The 26,528-nt window shown below is 42.2% G+C and overlaps 1 protein-coding gene across 3 annotated transcripts in view; it reads right to left on the reverse strand.

Annotated features, from left to right (window-relative positions):
• LOC131676782 (elongation of very long chain fatty acids protein AAEL008004) overlaps nt 1–26,528 on the reverse strand; it is a 153,058-nt gene that overhangs the window by 102,212 nt on the left and 24,318 nt on the right. For all 3 annotated transcript variants that reach the window (XM_058956090.1, XM_058956089.1, XM_058956087.1), the window contains exon 2: nt 12,716–12,762. The gene's annotated coding sequence lies outside the window, so the exon portion shown is untranslated. The remainder of the gene's footprint in view (nt 1–12,715; nt 12,763–26,528) is intronic.

Consider the following 26,528-nt stretch of genomic DNA (forward strand, 5'->3'; position numbering starts at 1 on the left):
GATGTGCCTTCCTGGTGTCCTTTATTTTCAATGCTGTATTGGAATATACTTTCGCAGCATGTTTTCTTTATTTTGAGTTGTTGTTTTAAATTTGAATGTTTTTATCATATGCGAGCATTCGTTTTCTCTTTTGACTTCTCTAAAAAAATCCTTTTTTGCAAAAATGAATATCCTATACCATTCTTTTTAGCAATCCTTGCTTTTGTTGTTTCCTTTCGTAGAGTCGTAGAGGATTGACCTGGTCAGCAAGTTTGTTTCCCACTGTTACCATGTATCATGTATCGCTACATCACTTTTTCTTGGCATTGACGGAGATGTTGTAGGTCTACTTCATTATTGATGATTCGATTCCTTTCCATTTTTCATCAACGCTGATCACTTCCGTTGTCGCTATTGCGGTTAGATTTAGGTCGACTTTCTCATGGCATTTGCGTCTTTTATTTTCGTTTTTAGAGAGTTCAAGATTGAAACTCAGCTTTTTTTATTCCGGGATTGTGTGTCGTAGGTAAGAATCAGTGATACGTTTCCTCATTTCTTTTCTTTGTTCACATTAGATCATTTTATGGTCACATTCCAAATGTTTCGTGTAATATGCTCTGATGTTCAAAATCTTTACGAAGTCCATTTCTGACATGATCACGTGATCCAACTGCGAAATCGACCTTTCATTATTGCACTTTTTTAACAGCTTTTGATTTACTGAATATTGGATAATTTTGCTGATTCATATGACTATGTATAAACTGTTCTAGTCCAAACGCATTGGATTACAGTACTGATGATGTAAGGTATTTCCGATTATTCGACGGTCGTCAGGTGATAGGTCCTGCTTTCCGATATGAGAATTCATGTCCTTCATTACTATATTATATTTCATATTGGAAGCTAATGATGTAGAGATTGCGATATTCTCTATTTTCTGTCTGGTTATTACTGATTCTTTTCCCAAAGATATTGCATATACATTAACAAGAATCGTGGCTGATTTTTCTGAGTTGTTTTCTGGTTGCCTTTACATTTTTTTTGAGCATCACAATCGCTGTGCCACCTCCAATTCTTATCCTGATTTGTTTGGTGGTGTTAACATTGTACTAGTAGTAATGTGATTTCTTCGTGCGTTCTGCTATTCAATTTTGTAAGCGTTCTGTTTGAAGTAAAGGGCCATTTCGTTTCTTTTACTTTCGTCGGAGCATTAAGGCACATTCCAGTCGATTATTTTTCGTGTCTTCTCATTGTGCTGTAGGGGATTCCTCAAAGTTTACATTCTCAGAGATGCTGGTTATTGCGATGCGGTTATCCTTGTATTATCTGGTAGGTCCATTATTCGATGAACATGTGTTCTTTCTTTTTATTATTCTATGAATAACACACTATCGTAGTGCCTCCGTTTCGTGTTCAGCTTGTGTGACAATATCTCTCGGTTACAGTATATTATTGACCTATTTTCATGATATACGTCAATTCTGCATTCCAGCCTACCTCATTCATTTGTTTCTCTAAGCCGTCTAAGTAGATTTTCGTTTCTGCATTGTCACCATTCAGGTGTCTCAACTCTCGGATCGTGTCTCTCAATGGTTCCATGTATTCCTCCATATTATTCTTAATATATTCTACGATTGCATTTCGTAATTACTCTGTTATAATGTTCGTGTGATCCAACATCTGTATTATAGAATTCATGAACAATAGCAGAGAATAGGCGACCATCTCCTGACATCTTTTTCATTATGAAATAATGCCTAATTTCCATTATGTCTTCACTGTATCGAATTCCTAGTGGTATTACGTCATCGATTTTAGGATTCCAAGACAGCATCGCTTGTCATACAACTTTTAATGGATAAAACTATAAAGAAGAAAAATATGCTAATGTTATTATACAATAATGCATCAATTGGATATATTTAACAATTTGTAGTAATCCTAATAAGCGATTTCAGCGCCTTTCGACCCGCTCCCCTGACGAGCCACACTAATGTTGCATATTGTAAATTGGCTACTCAGGATGGTTCAACGGGTGCATAGTTCACTTGGTGATATATTAAATACTTTAAATATTACGCAGTACGGTAAGCCACTGTTTACAATGATCGCAACTCGAGTTAATTAACTATCGACTTTTGTTTCCGTTGCACAATCTTTGGTTGATCCTTGACAATGGATACCATCCGCTCAGGCACCATTGAGAGTCAGGGGGATCCCCAGGGCCATTTGAGTGATTGGATTGAAAGCGATGCTTTTGGTGTACATACAATTTCCCTTATAAACAGTAAAAGAGTAAATTATTCTAGGGAAGCGGCAACAATCCAGTTTTTCGTTGAATCCCACAGCTTTACTTAATGTTAACGCATTTTCTCACCTTTCTACCACTATATAAGCGACCCAACTCAGATACTTCGTTCTAATAGATTGCCAAGAATCACAAGGAATATTCGGGAAGATTTTACTTTTGAAATGTCAAATTCTAGCCTATTTTTAACTCAAGGACGCACTATTGCGTTGTGTTTTGAAAGCTTCGTAACTGTTGTTTTTTTTTCTAACGTCGCCACAAAGCACCGCTAACTTGGATTTGGAAGGATGAAAAAAAACTTGCCTCCATTAATCACAGATAAAATTAACATGTTTGAAGAGAGCGGAATTGGATGGAATCTTCATCGATTCCATTGTAATTTTATTTCGGTTTTAAGCATAGTTTGCTTCCTCCGGCAGGACAATTTATGAGAGTAGAAACTACTACCCATGTACTCGAACAACCATCGACTCGATTGTGCGGCTATCTTACAAGGGCCAACTTGATTATCATTTTTATATTTTATAGAAACTAATTAATCTAAACACAGTAACCGATCAACCCAGCGAACCGTAACATCACAATAAAAAATAATTCTAACCTCAAACAGCAAACTGATTGGCATCGATGCCAAGGTGTCGGCTTTCTGCCGCACCACAGCACCGGTCAGTGGGCCCTTCCTGGGTCAGACTAATAGAGCTACTCTTGGGAAAAAAAGTTCTACCGGTCGCTTGTCATTTTTGCCCTAGATACGTCAATCACAGATGGCTGTGCGGAGAAGCTGACGGTACCGTAGGTAGTATACCAGCAGAATAGAAGCAAAAGTGCTACAAATCCGTCACCCATTTAATTAAACAATTAAAAGCCTGTTGTTTGCCGTGTTTTTGTTACCTACCCTTAGATGCACTTTTTCTGTTTCAATGACACAGGACTATCTAGACCGACAGTTGGTGCTCTTGAACGTGCCGACAGTGGCTCGGCTGCTGCACTCATCACAAATCTAGTAAGCTATGGAAGGTAGGCAGGTATTCCATGCGTTCTCTGCACGAGAAGGTTATTTCGCTGCTGCTGCTGCTGCCTTGTCGGAGTGCCTCTCAATCTTAATCATCTGTTGCATGGAAACCATCACTCCACAGGCAGAGAGGCATGCTATGATGTGGTGCGCGCCCGCGAAAACATTGCCCGGCCAGGGTGACTGCGAGGGTCGAGGCTGGCGGGTGCCTTAAAGAGGCTCGTTGTGAGAAAATGCAGGCAAGTTCATTACCTACCTACCTACTGGAAGTGTTGTACATGCACTTGTTTTCTGTCGAGAGGTTAGGTAAGAGGGTCGTCGTTAGGTGCAGGGGTGAGAGGCTGAGTAGCGAGCACCAAAGCAGCTAGTTATGATTACTACTGCAATTTTGATCGTCAACAGTGTATGGTAGCAGAACCCTCCCTTCAAACCCAATTGCACCCGGTCAGCTACGTAAATCACACGGACTGAGCGATTATGTTGTTTTTGTGTTACTTTGGGCGGCACTCGTCGAATCGACAGCAGAACCTAAAAGTGTTGACGCAGGGTGTTTGACCACGAAGTCGGCGAAATGTCCTTCCGACACGACATGCATGAACCGATTTGTAGGTTATTTTTAAAAGTGGTATTCAATTTACATAAATTTTACATTTCTTTGCTAAATAGCTGCAAAAAATTCCACAAAAAGCTTGAGTTAAAAGAAACGCAAAATATGGTCCGAACGAAGCAGGCTAGCCGAACGATCAAGTGGTGAGGTTGATCACGTTTTTCGCCGCTCCTTTCGTCGACGATCTAGCATCAAAATTTCACTTCATTTTAATTTCGTACATCCTTTGAATTTACTAACTTTTGAAATGCTTAGCTGTGTTTACCAACACATCAGGTTAGAGCATAGTTCAGTAACTACAAAGCAATAGCCTACTGAGAGTAACAAATCAAACGATCGACGAAGGGGACAAATTCGATAATTTACAATTGGTGTTAACATGTTAATGTAATGAATTAAAACGAATGTAGCAACCTTCGTCTTCCTCGATCGAACAACCGGGTGAAGTGGACGTAGGGAAAATGTTGTCGATCTACATACAATGTAAGCGAGCCCGGCCAGCAGTTTGATCAGTGATTACCGGTTTAATAAGCTTCATTTTTTCCTTCAAGAACCTTGGATTAGCTCATGTGTTGAATAGATTGTTCAGCCCTGTTAGAGATACTCGATTACAACGAGAATATATTTCTGGCAGTGAAGAAACTTTCTTGTCAACGATCAACCCAAAGAAGACTAGGTAAGTCATCTGTCAGTCGAGGTTGTTGTTCTATGTCGGACAGACTTCGCAGTCTATTGACACCTGAAAATTCTTCCCCGTCAAAGTCGGAAGCCTAGACTAACTACATCGAATGAGCATCCCTACCCTGATCGCACAATTAAAATGGCATTTTTTCCATTTCCTAGCCGTAGATTGCAACGAAGATAAGATGCGGCGATAAGAACTGCGGCCGCCCGATCGCATGAATGCCCTCGGATAGTGGATCTATTTTTTACGGAGAGAGACCGACTCTGTTCTAAGCAACGTTAGACTGTCCGGTGCTCGACACCCACTTGAAGTGGTCGAACCGTGTGACCTACTTGGCGCTTGCAGAACCCAAAATTATTCACCATATAGTAGTACCGCTTCGAGCCATCGATGCTGTTTCAATTGATGTGGCAGCGGCCTCAAATCACACCCGAATCAAAGGATCCGGTTTTTCCGCGGATCGACCGTCGCGAGTCGTAAAAATGAAACGCGTTCCCCGGCGACGAAACACACCTGGAGAAGCGACAAATTTCATAGTTCCAGGCCAAACAACATTCCGTTTCGCCAGTGGTAAAAATTCTACCATCCGTGTTTGAAAATCTGGAAAGAACCTGTTTCACGTCACGTTTTCTCTCTCACTCTGTCGCGCTCACTCGATCATCCGTGATCGGACCCAAGTCAACCAGTTGGCTAATTTGTATGCAAATCGAATGCGATTTCTTTTTGGCCTAAGCCATATCTGGTAGTTTTAATATCCAAAAGTCTGTCCGGATTTCAGCACGAACTTAACCCCTTTTTTGCTGGTTGGGGATGAGCCCGCTGGCAGGCTGGCTGGTTGCCCTGGGTTTCTGTACAAAAGGTTTGCGTACGTGCCACAGATCATTTCACCTACGTCAGCCGGAGACGTTGGGACTCTGTTGTTGCTAAGCGAAAACCGGTCAGAAAACTATTGGTTTGTCTCGTTTTAACAATTTGAATGGGCCACTCCGCTGTAAGTTCAACACACTCTAGTGGGAATAGTTTTTTTTTTTTACAGTATTGGACACAAAGGGCTGTCTTGTTTTGGGGAACGAAGTAGGCTGCGACAAGTTGTTAGCTATTGACCAGCTTCGGTTGAACTTGGAAGAGCAACTAAAGCTCAATTTTGGCCTACTGTGATCAAGATCGTCACGCCGCCGTTGGTTACTCTGCTCATTTGCACGGTTGTTTTCAATTAATTTTCAATATCATTCGAAAATTGAATGCCGTTATGCGCTAGCTCCGATTTGAACTTTGGAAGGAAATGTAACAATGAGAATGGCTTTGTAATGAAAATATATTATTAAAACCATGTCACCTTGGCTTTGAAATTAAGCGTTGGCTGCGGCGAACACACGTGAAAATTGGCATTTGGAATTAAGCATTCGCATCACTAGCTAGGAGGCAATTCCAATCACACTACTCGCTGGCAAACATTGCCAGAATATTGGATAAAATCACAACAAACGAAGAAGTGTTAAAATTCACACGTTTTTGTGGTCTAAAATAAAGGTAACCGAGAGTTTCATAACCAAAAAAGAGGCATGAGAATAGCGTCGTAATATGGCGGTGCGTTGGGTACCATTTTTGCGGCCAGATGTAGAATCTTAACAGTTCTGTTATGGTTACGCTTTCGACTGACTGTATTGGAGAGTATCCATCGACGTTTCCCTCTTTAAAACATCGACTAACGGGCGCCAATATCTACTTTTTGAACATAATGTTTGTTCTCTGTGTAAACATCGAGATTGGTCCTCGAGATTTTCCCAATCATCTAGATATTCGTTGGAAACGAATAAAACGGAGTATTGTACTGTACATCAAACGTCAATTATACTGTACTTATTCTTTTGCTGTTCCGGATTCTGAAGGAAACCTATAGGTTTTTGGTGGATCTTTGCTCAGAACTAAACTAAACATACTGACGAAATTTCTCTCCGGATTCTGATGGAAACCTTTTCAGTATTGATGATGGTATCCTGCTAAGAAATCTAATGGAAGTCATCTTTAAATTATATTGTTCACGTTTACCGAAAACTGATCGAATCCCGTTCGGGATTCTTGTGGAATCCTACGCAGGATTCGGATGGAATTGTTTCCATCCATCTTCTGATGGAACTCTTTTTAGAATTGCAAAGGAATTCTTCTCAGGATTCCGTTCAAATTAATATAAGGGTTCTGGTAAAATTTTTGTCCACGTTCCGGCTTCCGGTTTGTCCTCGAATTTAGATAAGACTCTGAATGAATCATTTTCAGGATTCTGAAGGTATCCAGTTCGGAATTCTTGTTGAATCATCCTCAGGATTACGTGGGCCTCTTCTTAGATCTTTGATGAAATCCTTCTCAGGATTCTCGTGAATCATCTGTGTATTCTAAAATAATAGGTTTTTGATGGAGTTATTCTCAAAATTCTGGTAGAATCCTTTCAAGAATTTTGGTGGAATCCTTTAAAGTACTCTTATGGAAACCTATTCCTGATTTTGGTGAACCCGAATAGGTAGGGTTCTGATGAAGTCCATCTTGGGATTTTTAAGAAATCCGTCTGAGAATTTGGTGGAATCTGTTTTGTTGGGGATTCGAAAGTATTTGAGTAACATTCCTTCAGATTCTGCAAATATCTTTCTTTGGATTGCTATTGATCCTGGAATTCAAAGATACATGGTCCTGGAACTCGGATCTTTGAACCTGGAACCCAAATATCTTTGATCCTAGAATTGATGAAGGATTAAGGATCACATCTCTAACTCTCATTAGTTTGCTTGTCAAAGTGAATTTGACATTAGATTTTGACATTCAGATGCTTTTTAATTGGACAATAGTCCAACTAGCGGAGGTCCAGCTGAAAAGCAGTCCAGTTAAAAAATGTCCAACCAGTGAATCACGACTGTATAACTCCAGGAGAGGGCTCTCGTTGTGATTTCATATCTCTTTTACTCACGAATTTTTCACGATTAACTCGGAGCTGCACTTGATCCATCTACTTAACCCCCGACTTTCCTGTTGCTTTCCGTCATTCTCTCCATCTGTTTCGTCGTTTCCATCCTCTACGTACTTGCAGCATTTAGCCACTTCACTCGGTTATTCTTCAGCCGAAAATTACCGCAAACCTTTAGCTCGGTTTTTCGTGAGCTATTTAAATCCCAGCTTTGTCGCGATCTACTCGGATAGTGTCCGGAGGTGAACTCACCTTACTCCGACTGAGTTCCCCGGGTGGCGGAATTTCGCCCGATACCGATATAGTCGTGATTCGCTGGTTGGAAACTTTTAACTGGACTGCTTTTTAGTTGAACCTCTGCTAGTTGGATCATTGTCTAATTAAAAAGCATATGACTGTCAAAGTCAAATTCACTTTGACAAGCAAACTGATGAGAGCTAGAGATGTGATCAGATGCATTTAAACTACTGACATCCCTTTATACCAGTTTTTGAAATTTGTCTGTTGATAGAAAATAAAATCGTTCTTCAGTACTGTTACTAAAGGTGAAACGGATCCCAAAAAAGTGACATACATACGGTTACACCACGTGAGAAATTGTGTAATAAAGTAAGCAGAAAACTTCATAGCTAAGAATATGCAACCCGGCGTTGAATATGACTACGTTTAAACCAGGATCCTACATATTTGGATGACAATAGAAGTGAGGTGCGCCTACACGACCTAGCGCCGCGCATTAGACCAGAACACTTTAAAAAAATTAAGTCAAAATACGGAGAAGTGGAATCCGTTACAAACGATACCCTGTTAAAATGTGGTTGGCAAATAACGCTGTGGATCTTCCCTGCCAGATTTGTAACCAGACGGCACATTAAGAAAAATAAGAAAGAAAAAATCAACCTACTGCAACCAATACCAAAATACGTTTGTTGATAAAACACAATCAATTGACCAATCAGTAACTGATACGCTTTGTGCATAGAAACTAACTTCCTGTACTAACAACGAAATAACAACGATTGGTCTAGTTGCTCCACATCAACAACCAGCATAATGAATGACAATACACACGGATTTACAACTGTATTCACAAAAGCCTCCTGCCCGCAGCAACTTTGTGTGATACTTTTATTTTTTGAAAACTGCAGAACTAAGTTATGCTCATGCATTGAGTCGTGTTAAATATAACAGAAGTAAGCCGTAGGAGACAAGGCCGAATGGATCAAAGTGAATGATAAACAGAAAGGTGGCAATTAAAATCAAGATGCAAAATTTTCGATGAAGGAAGATTTCTTTTAGATTTTTTAAAAACTTGAATCTTTCTGATTCCATATTTACTGACGTAATGCAATAAATAGGACAATGCTGACGTGACATGTACTTGCTCCATCAAACTTAAACTAATGCGTAGCCCTGTGATTGAGTAATCCGAGCCAACGAGTGAATCATAGATTTTTTTACGAGAGGCCGCCTGGTTCGATGGTGTTTCGTTCAAGCTAAAAAGTCTTGTAAATTTCAGAAATCGAATTCGTAATTTTGATATCAAAGGTTTTATAGATGCATGAACCAATGTTTCTGGGACATCGAAAATTTTTGAGCGGCAATGTGACAATGATGTTGGTGGATTGGACACTGACTTCATATTTGACTGCTGGTTTAGAACGCGCTCAAAACAAGCAATGCGAGCTGTAAATCATAGTTTATTATATAGTTGTTTAGTTAGTCTGCGAGCATACGATCACTCGAAAAAAAAGATCTGGTTTATTTTTGAGGCATTTTTTAAACTCTGGGTAGCCGGCTACCGAGAGCATCCTGTTTACTAAACAAAGGCAATTTGAGTTCCAAACAGGCGGAGGCATGCGGTAGAAGGTTCGTGAGAACTATGTTATCTCACCGTTTGACGACCTAGGGCTTGAATTTTACGTTTACGGACGTTTTACGCATTTCTGAGGCATTTTGCTTAAAAAACCGGCTATTTAGCTACATCCCTTAGGGTAAATTTTCTTTCAAGTGCGATTTTTTGATGACTGAGTTAACATATCGACTTTTAAGTTTTCTGAACAACCTTATCATGCCATAATTTGTGCACGATTGGCAAGTTGGATCCATGTTTCTTCGAAAATGATGCTGGAATCAACGTCAACCTCACTTGCGAGCAGTATCGAGACAAGGTTGAGATCTTGTTGCTTCTAAATATTGTTGCACAAGATTTGGAAGTCCTTTTGTCTAAATAAGATGAGTCAACAAGTCATACGGTCGTCGCAACCATCGAGACGAAACGTTAACTGATAAAGGAATTAAAGGATCTCTAATCCTGGAACAGAGCGATCTTCAGTCCTGAAACTGCTTGAGCTCAAGGATCCTGGAAATCGAGGGTCCTTGATGATAGAACTTAAAGATCCGTGGTCATGAAGCTCTAGGAGCCTTGATCCTAAAACTCCGAGATTGCTAATCGTAGAGCTTATCTGGAAACTCAAGGGTCCAGGATTTTCGGAGCTCAATGATCCTTGATCTTGGAAGATTGATTTTGAAGAACATAAATCATTGCGCAAAAATTCAAATAAGCTATACCCGATTCTAGGGCATAAGAAAACACAAATCCCCGGGATTCATAGCTGCCGACAAATGTGAAAATTCCAGGATTCTAGGAAAACGAATGCCCGGCTTGAAAGCTCTTATTTTGATGGAATCCTTTTTAGAACTTTTATGGATTCCTTCGCTAGAGACTGATGGAATCTGCCGAAATCTCTACCTCATTACTGGTGGTTAGATTATATTAACCTTCCGGCAGTCGCGTTAGTGCACTGAGTGAAACGATTTTGACAGGGAGAGTGGAAATGCCTACTTCCTGTTGCTGATATTTCGGGTGCAAACGGTAGGCTCTTCTTTGCGCCTATTGGGGAGGCTTTACACTACGAAGCCTTTCTTTGCGATTGACTCATGAGACCTATTCATCGGAAGGAGATTCCCAAAAACATTCTCGTGGACCGTATGAGCGAAATGATTACTTCTGAGTAAACGAAATACCCTACCGACACCTGAGGAATTCCACGAAGATCCGTCCGAAAATATTTAAAATCGTGACCGACCATCTTAGATTCCTATGAAACTTTACACGTTTCACCGGTATGGAAGACTAAACATCTTCCACAATCAGTAAGATTATTTTGACTCAAGAGCTATTTTTTAAAAGGGCGTAGACATTTCTACGTGCAACAATTTCAAATTTTTTTGTTCGATTACTGTATTTTATACAGCAAAACTTTCTGTGCGAAAAAATATAAATGTTGTCATTTTTCACAAAAACAAAAATTTGTGTTAAAAATTTAAATTGCAAAAAAACACCCATTTTTTCAATTTTTTTATATTTTGTCAACAAAAATCTAAAGAGAAAAGAAACATTTTGAACGAGATTGTATGACGGAGAATATGTCATCTTAACATATTTCATTGGTCCTATTCGTTAGATGTTGGATGTAATCGACAATTTTGTCGGACGTCGAATGCCCCCGAGTAACGTCAGAAGAGATAATCGAAAAATAATTCTATTCTATTCTATTCTAACCCTTACACAGCCAGTATTGAAAAGCATCCTGGAAAACACAGCAGTTAGTCTGTAGTGTTTTTCTTATCAATATTAATATTTGAAGCATATTTTCACATGACGCAAATATTAAAACGGCCAGGCCCACTGTGCAGAGTTGGATTTGAAGATGTTTCAAAATTAGACGGCAATCAAATTATTCATTTAAAGAATAATTTAATTAACGAATTCTTTTGAAACTTAAAAGAGGAAGTAACGAGGACAACCGTACCGACCGTTTCAGTTCGAAGGGGATATAATAAATCGTTGGGAGTGACTTGGCTAAGAAGGTTAATGTCACTCTTTTGGTCCTTTGGGATGGGACAGAGGTATTTATACCTTGCCCTGGCTAATAAGCCTAGGTTAAAGCGCCTTTACTCGCTCAGAAGAGATAATCGAAAAATAATCAGCTTATCTCAAAACATCCCATGGAGTCGAATTAAAAACGAATGCGACGTTTTGAGGGCCTTTGTGATATATTGAACAGGTTGACGGTGCACACGTCGCCTCCTGTTGAATAGGAGAAAAAAAATTGTGCCTGCGGTTCGTCCGAGCATCGCAATTATTGGAGATAGCAACAAACGGATCGCCAAACAAAGGTGTTCCTAGAACAACCGTGCTCAAATATCACATGGCAATTATTCAGCGCGCTGAGTAATTTTCCTGTGATCTTTGTGAATCAGACTACGGAGCTTCCTATATCTGAAAAGCAACTGGCTAACAGTAGCGCAATTGTGGTTTCGAGTTTTCCTGACATAGATGACACCGTGTTGGAACGACCGAAACTCAGAGACATACTAAAGTTCCTTATCCAATGCGGTACAGAGCTTTAGGCCTATTCGCAGACGATTTGACTACTTGTAAGTTCAACTTGCCAGCTGTTTGTTTTTGTGTTGTTATTTTCCCACCTTTCCAATTCTACTTCCTCCCTCCTCCTTCTGCTTTCCTTTCGATCAGGGAAATGATGAGAAGACACAGCAAGGTACAAATCCCTGACTAGACACGTGTCATTTGAGCCAATATTTATAATTTTATAATTGATACACAATCGCGTAATGAGCGTACTATGTTGAGAAACAACGAAAAACGTGTTGAAAAGAGCCGAGTATATCCATCCATTAGATTTTTATATATCATATCCAAAATCCATTTTCCTTCCCTACTAACAAACTTTAACCGTAAGGACATGGCCAGGTATGCGGTGAATACTATTGTACAATAAGATTTCACGGTAAATAATAAATGCGATCGTTTCTACTGTGCAAGGCTATTTTTGTTAGCATATTACATCAAGGTGTTGTCAACTTCAGATCGACAGTTTTCACGACGCCACCCGCGTTGCAAGTTGGTAAGGCTGTCGGTTGATTATTAAAATTTATATATCGTTTTAGATAGCAAAGTAGATGTCCCCAACGGCATTCCTAACCTCCACAAAGCCGCCAGGGGGATATCATGGCAATGTTACGTCGCGATGCAAAACCAGGTTGTGACACAGACGACGGCGATGGAGATGGTGCGATGTCAATAGGTTGCACCTCCATTATTAAGTTTATGAGCAGGGACATTTTGAAGAAAAGGAACCTACCTCAAATCCAACGTGGAATGAATAACAGTCCTATCCAAATATTGGCTCTGTAAGAAAAAGATACAAGATAAAATTAGTTTTGTCAATTTAAATAAAAACTTTTTCATCAAAGAAATGTAATGGAAGATCTCGACTAGATTGAGAGGAAGCAGTTCCACAGATGCTGATCTGGCATTGAAACTTTACCATTTGCCGAAATTTGACTAGCAAGTTTACTAACTCCGTAGACGCATTCGATCGTTCCACCTATTCGTCAAAAAATCCTAAGCAGATTAAACTAACAATGCTCTTTGAAATCAGTTTCTCGGCCACTCGCCTTCTCACAAGTGAATAGCAGAAAAAATCAAAACGATCATGCTCCATTCCACCTCTTAAAAGCATCGTGTACATAATTGCTATGGGGCCCCCGAACGAAACACACAATTACCATTCGGTAGGCCAAAGGCCACAGCCGTCGCCGCCGTCGATAGTCTCATCCCGCCGCCAGTCGACTGAAGATGACTAATGTTGGGGAAACAATTGCCCGGGCGCACTAACCAGTAGTAGGTAATTGTGTTGCATAATGAAATAAATGGTGTCCCAACTATGTACATACACATAAAGCAACAGGCAGCAGCAGCAGCAGGGATGAAGCAAAGGCGGCACAGGTTGTCCTAGATCGGAATTTTCCGTAAGGTCACCGAGATGCCCGAGAGTTATTACCGGCCAGCCAGCTGCACATCCAATGAGTCAGCGGATTGCTACCGATAAGACGCGCGACAAACCTGCTCCGATCTCGTCAGCTAATAAATGGTCGAAACTAGTTTCTCAGTTCCATTCGGAGCAGTGTATGGCGCCGATCGTTTTCATTAGTGCGAGGCAATTAGATCTTGTTGTGATTGGTCTCGATCTATATATTTCTCTGCTGACGAAGGTGGTAATTTTCCGCGTACCGGTGGGTGACACCTTAGCCTTAGTTCAGTGCGCAATAAATTGAAAATAGTTTTCCGGATCGATTGAACGTTTAATGTTTACTTCCAAACCAGTTAGTTAATGACGGAGGAGGAGGAGGAAGGGATGTGTCCGACCATGCGTCTCCTTCAAAAAATTCAGATTCACAACAAAACGGGTCTGTCCGAACCGAACAGCTGGTGTCCCTCGCATGCAAATCAACCACAAAGTCACCCTCCAAAAACTAACTAATGTGACCCACTTTTGGCCGCTGAACCGCGATGGAAATCATTGCCACCGCGCGAGTGAATGCAGCACTGCATTCTGATAGCCGGCACGTACCGCGACCACGACCACGAGACACCCGCCGAATTGACCAACGACACCACGTTGGTGTCGATTTTTATGCTAAACCGAAACCACCGAAACGAAGAGAAGGAAAAAAAATAGTAATACAACAACAGCAAACACCTAATCCGATGCAATGACACTTGCCCCATTAAAAGCTGCAATTATCGTACGAACGCGATCTGAATGCTGAAGTCGGCACCAGAAACCACTACCCCCGCTCCCATCCCTCATGGAGCATGGGGGTGTTTCGGAGAGAAATACCGCCGAACGCGGCAGAGGTGGCCACAGTTGTAAACAAAGCGCATAATATTTCATGACAGGTTGGCCGTTTCGAGTGTAGTAATAGCCTCGCATCGATCGCAGCAACCGGTACCTACGGCATAGTAGACTGGGTCGAAATATTGTTTTTCTTGTCGTCATGGCGCACCCGAAATGTGCACCATGTTGGCGATTGGGTTTGAATTTTTTAACTTCTTTTGTTAAATATCGAGTCATTTCATTTAAAATCTATTCATTTTGAATACTTTTCTAGGCAGCAAGGAAATATTACATAGCATTCACGTTAAGATTATATTGTATTATTATATTCGAACTTAAAAAAAAAATCGAGCGTTGTCCTACTGGAGCTGTAGAGATACGTTCTCGGAAGAATCACACACCATAATTGCAGACGAGACAGGCAATGTCGCCCACTAAAACACTGCTTTGGGTTAATTGTAGCGGGCCGTGATTCTGAAAGTGATATTCATTGTACGGTTCAGGTATGTGCGGGTGTAGGGATTTCGCGATCGCGTGTAACATCGCGAAGGGCTCGAGCATTTGTATGTTAACGTGTTCGATCGCTTGTGCGTTTGTATGTCGCGTGTGCTAACTTGTATGTAACTTCGCGTGTAGAAATTCTATATTAAAACCGTTTGCCATTCGCACATTCGTGTGTGTTCTAGAATGACCGCGCGCGGACCGTGAATCTGATACTTAATTTTTCGTGCACGGTTCATATTCTAGAACAAAGTGGGTTCTTCCACATCACTAGTCATGCCGCCATGTACGTGATTGAGACTTGAATGTATGGACTTAAGTTGCTAGAATGGAGGGTAAGGATTTTCGGACTAGACCGATTAATGATTGCGCGTTTGCAGGTTTGCGTTTGAGACCGCGTTGGTCACTTCGTAAGTACTAAAACGTTCACATTGTTAACGGAGCGTTATAAATATTGCGCGATCGCGGTGCGCGTAGTTGATCGTGAAGAACTTAAGCCTTCGTATGTTGACGTGTTTGTCGCGTGTATGTGACTTCGCGTGAATAAATTCGATTTTGTAACCCTGTGATCATTCTCATATTCGCGTGTGTTTTTGGATGGCAACGCGGACCGCCATTCTGATATTTTGTTTTCTGTATTCGGATCACATTCCGACAGGGAGTGAGTTCCTCCATATCACTAGTTTCCGGTCATGCCGTGTTGTCCAATGGATATGAGAGCTTTCTTTTTAATTGATTCAATTGACGGCATGGACCTAGACTTCTGGAATCGAGGATAGAGATCCAGACGTGACGGATTCATGATCGCGCGAGTGCGGGGGACTAAAGGTTCACGCTTGAGACCACGTTTGAATTTTTACAGGTGCTGAGACGTTCATATTATCATCGGGATGTTATCATGTCTGCGAGAGCGCGGGTGTAGGTTGCGTGGATGATCGCGAAGGGCTCAAGCATTTGTATTCTTGTTTGTCGCGTGTATTTGACTTCGTGTGTATAAATTCGATTTTTATGTCGCCATAGAACGTGTAGTTTAGTGGATATGAGCATCAACTTTTTGATTGGTCCACCTGAAGGCATTGGACCTATGCTACTAGGGCCGAGAATAGGGGTTTCCGCACGAAACCGACTCATGATCGTGCGAACACGGGCATTTGAAGGTTCACTCTTGAGTCCGCGTTTGTTAATTTATATGTGCTAAACCGCTTAGCCGCCGGGGTGCTATCCTGTTTTCGAGATCGTGGATATGGTTGTGCGTGAATGATTGCGAAAGACTCGAGCGTTTGTATGTTGACGTTTTTGTTGCGTGTGCTAGTAACATCGCGTGGCCACATTATTTTTATAAGCGTGTGACCATTCGCACGTTCGCGTGTTCTTCAATGATAGCGCGTGGACGTCTTGTCTAGTTTTTATTTCTATTGGTCCAACTGAAGGCATGAGTTTGGACTGCTAGGAGAGACTTCCGAAAGTAGGTTGATGCTTGAGACCGCGTTAGTAATTTTTTAGGCGCAAACGTTCACTTAATTACCGGGGTGTTTGAATGTTGGCAAGATCGCGGGCGTTCACATTCGTGACCTGGTTTATTTTATCGCGAAGGCCACGTTTGTACGTTTGGAATGAGAGATTGTGAGTGTATATGAGAGAAGAAGCGATTTGTGTCAGTGATTGTTAGCGTGGATCTAATTTAAAATATAGCAATAATAGAAGGGTGCCTCCAGAAAGTATTGAGCCCTAATCCGATATTGTATGTTATTTGACCATTGCAGTGGAGTAAGTACTCAAATTGACTACAATGTAGAAAAAATAATCCTATACCAAGTTTCTGATGTATAATCACTGTAATACTGCTTTGGTGGAAAAGCCCCCGGTCCACATCAAGGTGCAGTATTATGCCGAGGGTTGAATTTAAATTTGAATTTAAAAAAAAATAGGAACAAATGAGAACAGAACACTGCAGTTCTGTGCAAAATAAAGCCTGACCGATCAAAGAACGACAGATGTCCATTGGGATGACATACCATACTTTCTGTATTTTTCGGCTATTCCTGCTTATTTCCGAACTTGACAAAGGAGATAAAAAAGATCAACGAGTTCTATGAGTTCGCAAAAGACGAACAGAATGGGCACACCAAGATCAAGTAGTTACCCACCGATGAGCATTAAATTTGCCGTAATTGCTACGGAACGAGAGCAGGAGGCATTCTTGGTGAAAGCTGAATCAGACGAAAAAGCTTTGAAACACGCAACGCCCGAAACTGAGGAGACACCGAAGAGGGAACAAGAGGAACCGAAGAAACAGAAGAGTGAGTTGCAGTCCAGTCCAGCGATCAGTGAAAGATGGAAAGGACCATGACTGGCGCATGGTGGAAAGCCAGCAGGCGAAGCAGAACGAAACGGCGGCAGAAAAGGAACTGAAGAAGCAGTAAAACGCCAACCTCGTCAGGAGAGATACAAGGTCGATGCACTGATCGTTGAAGTGAACGATAGAACATCGTACGCGGCTTTGCTGAAGAGAGTGAGAGAGGACCCGGAGCTGAAGAAGTTGAGAGAGAATGTCGTTAAAACGAGTCGTACTCAGAAAGGCTGGATGTGGGGCTGTGCAACTAAGGTTCCGCTAGCGCATTCCGTAGACGGTTGACAATCCATCATCTACGTTACATTCTGCAGTCCATCGCTGAAGGATAGCATTGATTTATCGAGTTAGCGAGCAGTACACACGTAGCGACCACCGGGCGATCCACTACAACATTTGTCGGCGGAACTGTACTGTAACGGGGAGAGTGACGGCTGGCAAACGAAAGTGTAAAATAAAGAACTGCGACGCGGACCTCTTCGTCGTAATAATACCGAGGAAACCGGGCTCGAGGAACTATAAGCGTCCGTCGACGCCCGCCTAAAAGCTAGAAGATGTGTTCGGAGAGCAAGCTGTGAGACAGTCAGTGAAGAGTGCTGCGACATTCCAGGCGACCAGGGCAGTGAAATAGTGCCGAGCAAGTGTATTTGCTACAAGGAGCACTAGACCGCGTCGTATCGGCCAAGATCAAGAGTTCAACGACGCCAGTTGAATGCTGAAGACTATCTTGTATAGTCTCGTTCCGAAGCATGACACAATAGGTCGACGTAGACGTTGAAAAAGTCGGTAACAATCGGGTCTCCAACGACAAACAAAAGAACTGAAGATGAAGAAAGCTTCGGGTCCGAGAGGTTTTCCCAACATGGCACTGAAAAACTGCGATTCTAGTGTCTGGACAAAGGCTACTTCCCGGATATATAGAAGATCCGGAAGCTGATGTTGTTACCAAAACCAGAGAAACCATCAGGAGATTCAGCATCGTATCGGTCTATACCCTACTGGATATGATTGGTAAACTTCTATAAAGGGCTCAAGAAGCTGGTGAGATATTGCAGAGAAAATTCGGATTCTGGAAAGGGACTTCGATGGCGGATGTAACCCACACAGCCATCACTACTGCGCCGTGAACGATCGACGTGAAGAATACGTTCAACAGCGTCACCTGGGAGGCTAGCGCCGTAGTGCTGCACTGATTGCGGGATCTGGACTACTTGTACAAGGTTCTGAAAAGTTGCTAGAGCAAAAGTCGATTAGGGTCACGGCGGGAGTACCTCAGGGCTCGGTCGAACACTGTGGAATATGATGTACAACGGAGATTTGGCACAAAAACTGACAAGGGGAGTCAAGAGCTTGTCGGTTTTACAGAAAACGTTGTGTTTACGATAACCGGCGAGGCTCAAATCTCCGATCAACATGGGGAACGTGCCATTTGAGCCAGACGCTACTGATTCCTGTTAAGTTACAGTCGGCTCACCACAAGACGTTTCCCTCGTGATCTGCGTCGGGGGACACTCAATTCCATCCAATTCCATGTGATAGTTGACGACCGGTTGAAATTGAACAACCCTGTCGACTATGTGAGAAAGAAGACGACGAAGACAGTTGACGCAAAGATGGCAAGGATCATATCGAACATAAGAGGAGTAAGATGCAGCAAGAGGCGTCTTCTGGCGGTTGTCTAACCTTCAATAAGGAGGTATGGCGTTTCGGTCTAGGCTGCTGATCTGGGCTGAAAGCGAAAGCGGACAACGCTAACGAGCACGTTTCACCAAATGGCGGTTCATATCGCGAGCGCGTAAGAAACGATATCATCGGAGACGATATGCGTCATATCTGGCGTGACAGTCGACAATATCGTCGAAGAGATGAGCCACGACGAACATACTTGGGGCGCTATTAACTGAGTAGGGACGCGGATACTCTTCGGGCAGCAGACGAAGTGGCGAAGGGATCAGCAAAGAAGCACCGCCGGCTGAAAAATGAGTAGAACACGATGTAGTATCGGTAATACCTTCATCGTCATGGTCCAATTTAACTCCCACTGCATGGAGTTTTGATAGTTTTAAATGGTATCAACCCATGAAAACATCATCACCATGGTCCGGTAAGTCCCATATAGAACCATATTTTGATGTATTTATGGGTTATTGAGACCATTTGATGGTGTTTTGATGGGTGTGAAACTTGGCACGGACCATATTCATGGTCTTTTCAAGGGGTTATATGGTGTCTGAAGCCATGAGAATTTGCTCATCCACCGGAATCGTTGGACCGAGCTCGGCACCCTACCGGTTGGCCCGCGGAGGAGTTGGAGCTTCCTACCTTCGTAAAGAAAGGTGCTGTATCTTCTGTCTCTTCTCATTTTTATGGGGGAAGGAAAGAGATATCAGTCTTCTTGATATGTAGTCTTCGATTCTAGTCAGGGCACATCCACTAAGTCTTGCAAACGTAATTATCACATGGCTGCTATTCATTGTGCTGAGTATTATGCGTGTGATCTTTGTGAATCTGGTTAAGGGAACTTTTGCCCTGCAATAAAGCAAGAATTTATCCGGCTTAGTGGTTACCCTAAACATGGACGGACCAATGTACAGGGAGGCGATTCATTGTTGTAATTATTGTTTTGTCCCGCTTCTCCAGCTGAAGTTTAATTTTATTCATACTGAGCCAATTGTGCGGCGATAACTATCATCAAAGATGGTTCGAGTTAACAAATGTCATGGTTAATTTAGTGGCTGACAATGCTGGTTTTTGCTAGAAGTGTGCGAAGTGTTTATTAGGCCGGTCGATCATCAATGAGTTGGATAAGATGGAAGAATTTGCTTTCATTTCTGAATTTCTCACTGATGCCTGCGAAAACATTGATGAATGGATAAACATTGCATAACGAAACGGAATAGAGCAACTGATCAGGTCTCTCAATAAATGCTATTGAGAGTAAATTGGCTTGGAAAACAGATAGAAGATTTAAAAAGTTCTTTTAATGAAAATGTTACGCGTGATTTTTTTTAGTTGAAATGAACAGAAAGAATTTTATAGAAAATAGAAAGAATATTCATTCTGAATCTGACGGAAATCCCAGAAGAAAACGAAACATTTTGACGAATAAAGACGATGAACCGATGCTAGTTAAATAATAATAAATTAGATCCAAAAATGCACAGAATCATTTATTTTAAAAACAGTACAAATCACTCGGATATTGTGGAATGTGGAGCTGGAGACATCATTGAATCGACCGAAAGAAACATTGTAAGCAATCTGAGTGAAAAGTATAATACTGTTATACCGACAGCCAGTAAACCAAAGTTGAAAATAATGGGGATGAGTGATCGATATTCTGCGGAAGTCTTCGTACACTTATTAAAAAGTCAGAATAGGACTCAAAATGATAAAGTTGTTGCTGATTTCGAAAATTCAAATACAATGTTATAGTTGAAGTTGATAAGGACACTTATAGCGTTCCTGATGCCAACCCGTACGGTGAACATTGGTTGGGATGAGTGTTCGGTTTTGGAGGCCTTTAACGTGTTGCGCTGCTTCTACTGTATGGAATTTGGTCAGGCGGGAGGAGTCAGAGTATTATCGGAAATAGTTCAATTCCCGATTCCATCAAGTATCTTCTCGGAATGGTTATTTCATTGAGTGACCCTAGTTGCTTGCGGTTATTCGATATGTGTCTAGATATGTTTGTTGGGAGGAAAAGCTATGTCTGCAAATTGAACTAATCCGTTTGTGTTTGTCATGAGCCAAATATTATTTGTCTTCTACATAAGTCGTTCAACTCACACCTTTGTATGAGGTAGAACCACCATCATCATTCCTGATATTTACTTATGACGGTACACCCAAAACAAAAACCTCTTGCAATAATTGTAAGCGATAATCACTTGCAAATAATGTTCGCATCGCTTGCAATTTTGCAGTTAAAGCCGCTTGCAATGTTTGCAAGCATATAAAACACTTCATCTCTTGCTATATCTACATACGTTTCTTCAACACACTGTCACAGGATTGCCACCACATTCACGTGCTATGCCGGTTTGTATGGCAACGCACGCCGAGTTTTTATTTACCGTCTGCTTTTTATTCATTTCTCACCAACATCTTCAAACGCAATATTGTGGCTTATTCATTACACACGAGGCAGCATCGAATTCCGGATGTGCTGATTGTACGAGTTTTAACGCTCGACTTTTATGTGTAAGAATAGATCAGTGCCTATAGTCTGTGCTACGATACTCAATGGCATGAGTTCAAATCTGGGTGCGTACTTTACTTTTTTCATTAATCGTGAATTCATCCAAATGTTTATATATGACTTTTATCCACTTATAATTATCTGATAGCATGGTTGGATGGATAAGGTATTGATTAGTGATCTGTTCGTGCAGGGTTCGTTTTTCAATACCAGCTGTCTTTTTTATCTAACGCATATTGGTCACCAATACACATACATCGCTAATACATAGGCAAAACTCGTTTTTTCAGTTTCTTGCATTACATGCAAGGAAGCTTCTTGCAATTTTTGCACATTACCAGAACGCTTGCAATTTTCGCACGCATTTATTGCAATAATGTAAGCGAATCTTACCGGGTACGTTTTGGGTGTATAGATACACATTGTTGCAAGAAGTAATATGATGAGGGGTTAAATACTGTAAATCCCTCCAATTTGTCAGTTTGATTGTGAATCAGTCGATTGAAATGTTTAATGAGTTGATAAGTATCTTAATAAATGCTGCTAATCGGTGCTAGTACTATCTCATGTCGTGATCGCAATTTTCTGATCACAATCACAATAGCATGCAGAGGGTGATATTACTTCTGGTCGTTCCCGGATATCGCTAATGTGAAACTTCCCTAATAATTACGCAGAAATACTGAAAATACCACCAAACGATATTACTTCTAACTGCCAATTATCCCTTATAATTGCATGCGAGCAAATTAACTTTATTCGGAATTATCTCAAAACTATAAAACTATAATCAAGATCATTCGTTTTCGAGCTCTCCATCGAGACAGAGGTTGTTTTTTTCTAGTCCGTAGTGCTGTGTGAGGCGATAAAGAATAGTTTTAATCCGCATTCAAGGTTATTTTGCCAGTTCGGTTCGGTCCTCAGTCTTTTGTTCGCGTGTGAGGATTAAACAATAGCCAGCTGTATAAGCTGGATCGGTTCGTCGTTGGACACCAGTTTAAAGCTAAGTGGTTTTTGTCTTTTGTAACACATTTATTGCTTTCTTCCGTCTGCGCGGGCGCTGACCCCGTGCGTTGACGTTTTCTATGGTTCCCTCTCCGGATGGTCAAATGGAAGTTGAATCGGGTTCAACTTCTAAGGCTCCCCCCCCGGCCCAAATGCTATCCAGAACTCTCAACTGGTCCATTTGTGGTCTTCTTTCGGCCCAAGACTAAATCACTGAATCTTCTTCAGATTTCTAGAGACCTGACGGAACGGTTCTCGGCTGTGACCGAAATTTCAAAGGTCCGCTCGGACAAGATAAGGGTGTTGCTAGCCAACTCAAAGCAGGCAAACGATATTGCTTGCTGTGAGCACTTTACGCGGGATTATAACGTGTATATTCCGGCTGTAAGAGTACAATCCGAAGGCGTCGTAACCGATGAGAGTTTGACGTGCGAGGATCTGCTGAAGTACGGGGTTGGCCGATTCAGAGACCGCTTACTTTAGCCAGTTAAAATACTTGAGTGCAAACGTTTGCACTCAGTAGTAGTTGCGGGGGATGGTTCAAAAACGTACCCCCAATCAAACTCTTATCGGGTGACCTTCGCTGGTACCGCTTTGCCAAATTTCGTCCTCTTGCACAGGGTTCGTCTGCCTGTGCGTCTGTTTGTGCCGCGGGTCATGAATTGCACAAAGTGTAAACAACTGGGTCACACAGCCACCCATTGTAGCAACAAGGCCCGCTGTGGAAAATGCGGGGAGAATCATCTAGATGATTCGTGCAGTAGGCAAGCCGAAAAGTGTCCTTACTGTGCGGAGAGTCTGCATGATATCTCGGCATGTCCCGCGTACAAACTACGCGGGGATAAACTGAAACGTTCCCTTGCGGGACGATCCAAACATTCTTTCGCAGAAATGTTAAAGAATGCTACGCCACCATCCTCAGCAAACATCTATACTCACTTGCCTCCTGACGAGGGCGAGGCTGGTAACCCACAAGAGGGAACATCTACTAGGGTGCCTAGAATTTATAGGAAGAGGAGGAACACTTCCTCTCGTAAAGTTCCTTGTAAAGGCCAGAAGGTGTCCCTTGAGGGGGCTCCGAAAGTCACATCTATTGGAAGTGTTGCAACCAAACCGAAGCAATTAGCTCCTGGTCTCGGAGGATTAAGCTCAGAGAAGGAGTTCCCAGCACTTCCAGGAACATCAAAAATCCCAAGTGTTCCTTTGTTTCAGTTCGAGAGTAATCACAGCACTGGAATTATAAAACTCTCGGACATAGTGGACTGGATAATAAAAACTTTCAATATTACTGATCCTATTAAAAGTCTTATGTTAGCTTTTCTCCCTACAGTGAGAACATTTTTGAAGCAGTTGACTGCTAAATGGCCCCTCCTCTCAGCGATTGTATCCTTCGATGGCTAACTCATCGAACGAGGTCACGGATTTGATCACTGTTCTACAGTGGAATTGCAGAAGTATCATCCCGAAAATCGATTCCTTCAAAATTTTAATAAATAATTTGAGTTGCGATGCATTTGCATTATGTGAAACTTGGTTAACTTCCGACATAGAACTCAACTTCCACGACTTTAATATTATTCGCCTGGATCGAGACACCCCCTATGGAGGAGTGCTTTTGGGGATCAAAAAGTGCTATTCCTTCTACAGAATTAACCTTCCCTCGATAACAGGTATTGAAGTTGTCGCTTGTCAAGTAACAACCAAAGGCAAAAGCCTTTGCATAGCTTCCATATATATTCCCCCCAACACCGCGGTTGGGCACCGACGGCTACAAGACATCTTAGAATCCCTGCCAGCACCGCGACTAGTTTTAGGAGACTTTAACTCTCACGGTACAGCATGGGGTTGCCTCTATGATGATAACCGGTCTTCCTTAATTCAGGATCTTTGCGATAACTTCAATTTGACAATTTTAAACACGGGTGAAATGACACGGATTCCTGCTCCTCCAGCGCGCCCGAGCGCCTTAGACTTGTCCCTTTGCTCAACATCGCTGCGGTTAAATTGCACGTGGAAGGTAATTCCTGATCCCCACGGCAGCGACCATCTGCCGATTGTAGTCTCAATCAATAACGGTTCAAGGCCATTGAAATCAATCAATATTTCGTATGACCTCACACGAAATATCGATTGGAAGAGCTATGCTGCCGCGATATCCGACAACATCGAATCTACCCAAGAACTTCCTCCGGAGGAAGAGTACAGCTTTTTGGCTGGCTTGATTCTCGACAGCGCGAATCAAGCTCAGACTAGGCCAGTACCCGGCGCGAACATACAAAAACGTTCTCCCAATCCCTGGTGGGATAAAGAGTGCTCAGACGTGTACGCAGAGAAGGCCGCCGCGTTTAAGACCTTCCGGAATGACGGGTTACCCGCCAGTTTTCGACAGTACGCGACGTTAGACAAGCGAATGAAGAGTTTGATGAAAGCCAAAAAAACGCGATTATTGGCGCCGGTTCGTCGACGGATTAACGAGAGAAACATCGATGAGCACTCTTTGGGGAACAGCCCGACGTATGCGAAATCGAAACAGTACTAATGAGAGCGTGGAATATTCAAACCGTTGGATATTCGATTTCGCCAAGAAGGTTTGTCCGGATTCCGCCCCGGCACAGAAGATTTACCGCGCCGCGTCTCCTCACGATAGCGCGAACGAAACACCTTTTTCGATGGTGGAGTTCTCACTTGCTCTCTTGTCGTGTAACAATAAAGCTCCGGGGCCAGACAGAATCAAATTCAACTTGTTGAAGAATCTGCCTGACTCTGCCAAGAGACGCATGTTGAACTTATTTAATAAGTTTCTCGAGGCTAACATTGTCCCACTCGATTGGAGACAAGTGAAGGTCATCGCCATCCAAAAACCAGGAAAACCAGCCTCCGACCACAATTCGTACCGTCCGATCGCAATGCTATCCTGTATCCGGAAGTTGTTCGAGAAAATGATCCTATCCCGCCTCGACAATTGGGTCGAAGCAAATGGCTTACTGTCAGATACACAATTTGGCTTTCGCAAAGGCAAAGGGACGAACGATTGTCTTGCGTTGCTCTCAACTGAAATTCAAATGGCCTATGCTAGCAAAGAGCAGATGGCATCAGTGTTCCTAGATATTAAGGGGGCTTTTGACTCAGTTTCGATCAACATTCTTTCAGAGAAGCTGCACCAGCATGGTCTTTCAGCGACTTTAAACAACTTTTTACTAAACTTGTTGTCGGAAAAGCACATGCATTTTTCGCATGGTGACTTATCGACATCACGATTTAGCTACATGGGCCTTCCCCAGGGCTCATGTCTAAGCCCCCTGTTATACAATTTCTACGTCAACGACATTGATGAATGTCTTGACAATTCCTGCACGTTAAGACAACTTGCAGACGATGGCGTGGTGTCTGTTACGGGACCCAAAGCTGTCGATCTACAAGGACCATTACAGAATACCCTGGACAATTTGTCTGCTTGGGCTATTAAGCTGGGTATCGAATTCTCCACGGAGAAAACTGAGCTAGTTGTATTTTCAAGGAAGCGTGAACCAGCACAACTACAGCTTCTATTAATGGGTCAAACTATCGCTCAGGTCTTCACAGTAAAATATCTAGGGGTCTGGTTCGACTCGAAAGGTACTTGGGGATGCCATATTCGGTATCTGAAACAGAAATGCCAACAAAGGATCAACTTTCTTCGTACAATAACCGGAACATGGTGGGGTGCCCACTCAGGAGACCTAATTAGGTTGTATCAAACAACGATACTGTCGGTAATGGAATACGGATGCTTCTGCTTTCGCTCCGCCGCGAACATACATTTCATCAAACTCGAAAGAATTCAGTATCGTTGTTTGCGTATCGCCTTAGGGTGCATGCAGTCGACCCATACGATGAGTCTCGAAGTGCTTTCGGGCGTTCTCCCGTTGAAAAATCGATTTTGGGAACTCTCATATCGATTGCTCATTCGATGCGATATCTTGAACCCGGTCGTGATTGAAAATTTCGAAAGGCTTGTTGAGCTCAATTCTCAGACCCGTTTCATGTCCCTGTACTTTGACTACATGGCGCAGAATATTAACCCTTCTTCTTACAATCCCAACCGTGTGCATTTCATAAATACTTCTGAATCTACTGTTTTCTTCGACACATCCATGAAAGACGAGATTAGTGGAATTCCGGACCACATACGCCCACAAGTGGTTCCAAACATTTTTTATAATAAATTCCGAGAAGTC

The sequence above is a fragment of the Topomyia yanbarensis genome, chromosome 1 (assembly GCF_030247195.1).
Source record: "Topomyia yanbarensis strain Yona2022 chromosome 1, ASM3024719v1, whole genome shotgun sequence".
Classification (NCBI taxonomy): domain Eukaryota; kingdom Metazoa; phylum Arthropoda; class Insecta; order Diptera; family Culicidae; genus Topomyia; species Topomyia yanbarensis.